This window comes from Mixophyes fleayi, unplaced genomic scaffold (assembly GCF_038048845.1).
Source record: "Mixophyes fleayi isolate aMixFle1 unplaced genomic scaffold, aMixFle1.hap1 Scaffold_376, whole genome shotgun sequence".
NCBI classification, from domain to species: Eukaryota; Metazoa; Chordata; class Amphibia; order Anura; family Limnodynastidae; genus Mixophyes; species Mixophyes fleayi.
In genome coordinates, this window is record NW_027447745.1 from 8197 (window position 1) to 11924 (window position 3728).

The window sequence follows — 3728 nt, forward strand, 5'->3', positions numbered from 1 at the left end:
CAGGGGAGGAGAATGTTATGATATCGCCATCTCTTCAAAATTTGGGATTATGCTAATGACATGTGATCAGGGTGGCAACACTAGGGGTAGACTACTGTACCAACAAATCGGGACTACATTTGACTGGGGGAGTCATAAAACAGATCTCTACTCTTTCAAATGGACACATTGATGTGTCATGGTCGGTGTTTGGAAGTAGTAAGGGGCAGAGAACAATGGATTATCTAAAATCGTGTCACGATTTACAATGTGATTCCCTAATCACTGCATACTTCATCATCGGGACAGTTTCCATCACTCTGTCTAACACACAGACTCCATTGTGGGCACTCTGTCAAATGAATGTGGTTGTCCAGGTGATTCCTCCCTGTACCTGGTCTCCCAGATGATGCAGTATCCTGAGTCATTGTTACACAAACATGCAGTGGGTGTCCTGCGTGACATGTGAGTACCTTAATATGTTTTCTACAATAATATACACAAGTTGTGCTGATAATAGAAATAAATGTGTGCAGGAGGCTAATCTCTTTATAATGTGAGGGAAGGTGGTCACAGAATGGTGAGGGTGCTTAGCTTGTATATAATCCTGGCATAAGCAGAATTCTGCTATAGGTGCATATAAACCACACTTACAGTAGTGTGAGTAGTGGAGACATAATGCAGTTGGGGGTTACTCCGGCCATACCAGATGAGTCGTAGTCTCCTGGAGCAATTGCCTAGCAGAACTGGATGCACTTTTATTTCTCTTTCATCCTATCTGGGGGACACTGCTACCATGGGGTTGTGTGAGGGGATGAGAAGCTTGGCACTTAACTAGTTAACTCTATTAATGTATGTTGCTGACAAACTCCTCTCCTCTGCAATTTCCCTGTAGCCTTCAGTGTCTGAGTGCCCGGGGGAGTTGGGCTCACTTAGCTGGGCAGTAAGGTTTGTTTTTTTTCTTCTTTTAAATGTTTTATTTTACTTTATTCTCTTTATTTTTTAACAGAGGTGTTCTCTACTCTAACAGGGAACACTTGCTACTTGAAGAACTGGGTCACTTGAGAGCCGGACGGCTCACTGGCGGCAGACAGGTTCTTTTTTAACTTTTGTGCTGGCTTCTATACAGTACTGACAGGCGCCTTAAATAAGCCACAGTTACACTGATCGCTACAGGTTACCGGCGTTGCCACGGAGGCAGCGCCGGTAACTCCCACCGTCGGAGGGTGACTTGATGGACTGTTCCAAGTCCCCTCCTCAGCAAAGAAGGGCAGAACTTGGTATTCATCCACAGGGGCCAGGAAAACCACCGCAGAAGTGATTAATGCTTACAGAGAAGCAGTAGATCACCCTTAACATTGTTGCCCTACTAAAATGGAGCAAATGCAGGACGGGGAGAGCTAGGATAATAGAGCACCCCTGCCTGCAGAGGAATATTGGACTCTCCCAAGATCTGCCCAGGAAAAGCATCGGCTCCTTCTGAGGAACATGCAGAGCTGCTGAGACTTCTCCTCCAGCTTAGCCCTAGAAAGGCGAAGTACCAAAAGCTTTTTTTTTTTTTTTTTCAATACTCACTATAATAGATAGAGGGGTATTAGAAAACGTATTCATGCATATATATTAGTAGAATATTACTTGCGTAATACTTTTGCTTTCGCATATAGCCTCTAGAGGAATATTATCTTTTGACTCCTATCAAGGATTAGTTAGTATCTTCTGTCTATTTCTTGTGTGATTGTCTGTATTACATTTTATTGTTGTACTCTGTTCCCTTAAAATGTCTGACAAGGGTAAAGCACCTTGTGCTAAATATTATACTTGCTACAAGTGTACAGTTAAATTACCCATTGAACAGCAGGACCCAGGGGTGCTTTGTACTGACTGCGGTGGGGCTCCCATGGCAGCGCAGGCACAGACTAAGGCCCTAACTATAACGGAAACACCAGCGTGGGCGGCTGCCCTGACATGGGGTTACCACATTGGTACAACTGCTTCTAACACCAACAGAGGTTGCTGCGGTACTCCCTTCAACCTCTGGAACGAGGGCCTCTTAGTTCAGTTGGAAACACAGGGACTACTGAGTCCGTTGTCTCTGGACAAGCGGGAGATCCATCCACACTACCATCTCTAGTCCGCCTTACGGGAATTCCGCCTTGGTCTACATTTTTGGTCAGAGGCCTAGATCGGTGAAACTGTTTTTTTGGGGCTGACGACTCAGATTTTCACCTGGGTCGAAAACAACGTCCCTGCCATTTCCGCAGTCTTTATTCCAGGCATCCAGAACTGGCAAGCAGACTTTCTAAGCTGGCATTCAATTCTGCCGGGTAAATGGTCTCTTCATCCGGAGGTTTTTCAGTCTCTAGTCGTCTGATGGGGGATCCCGGACCAAGACTTAATGGCGTCTTGTCACAACAGAAAGGTCCTACATTTTTGCTCAAGGGCAAGAGATCCCATGACAATGCCCTTGCACTTCAGGTTTGGATACCTATTCCCTCCCATTTCCATGATTCCGAGAGTCAAGCAGGGCGGACTGCCAGTCATACTGGCGGAGGTTCTCTTCACGAGTAGTGGATACCCTCCTGAAAGCTAGAAAACCAGTCTCTGCTCAGATCTACCATCGTATCTGGCTTACATACATTAGATGGTGTGAGAACCAGACCTGTCACTCGGATTCATTCCACCTCTCTGTTTCTTGCTTTTCTCCAGGATGGCCTGGATTGCGATCTTCGCCTAGGATCCTTTTAAAAGTACAGATTTCGGCTCTTTCAGTGTTTTTTCACCATCTCCTGGCAGACATACCGGATGTCAGGACCTTCCTACAGGGAATCCTGCATATCCAGCCTTCATATGTTCCGCCCACGGCACCCTGGGATCTTAATCTGGTCCTTAATATGCTTCAAGAACCTTCCTTTGAACCGGTGCAGACTGCAGAGTTATGGTTCTTAACATGGAAAGTGGTTTTTCTACTTGCAATTGCCTCAGCCCGTAGAGTTTCTAAGCTGGGGGCGCAATCATGTTGAGAACCTTATCTGGTGTTTCACGACGATAGGGCAGTTCTCGGAACAGTTCCTTCTTTCTTTCCTGCCAAAAGTAGTTTTTGGTTTTCATGTAAACCAAGAAATAGTGGTTCCGGTGTTCACAGATGATCCACAAGTGTCTGGAACAGGATCTATGGAATTTCTTGATGTAGTAAGAGCTCTCCGAATTTATGTCCATAGGACATCAAAGATTCTTTGTTTATTTTATTTGACTTCTCAAAACGTGGTTGACCAGCCTCCAAGCCATCTATTGCTAGATGGCTTACGTCGACTATTAAGCAGGCTTATATCAATGCTAACTGATCTGTGCCAGTACGTATTGTTGCCCATTCTACCCATTCTGTGATGGTGCCTTGGGCTGCGCGAAATGGGACCTCAGTGGACCAGTCATGCAGAGTAACCACCTGGTCCTCGGTCGTAGTGCTCTACGTGCTGGGCTGTCAGAGCGATCCCTCCCGTAAGGGGGCTGCTTTTGAAAGTCGCCATGGTAGCAGTGTCCCCCAGATAGGATGAAAGAGCAAAGAGGATTTTTATACTCGCAATAAATCCGTTTCTCTGATTCCATCTGTGGGACACTGTTCCCTCCCTCCTGCTCTTCAGCTGTTTTGGTCTTTGGTTGGTTGACTCCCCTTCCTTGGGGCTTTATACTTAAACTGAAAGCTACAGGGGGGTTGGGGAGGCAAGGGGCTTGTCGGCAACAATTATTAACAG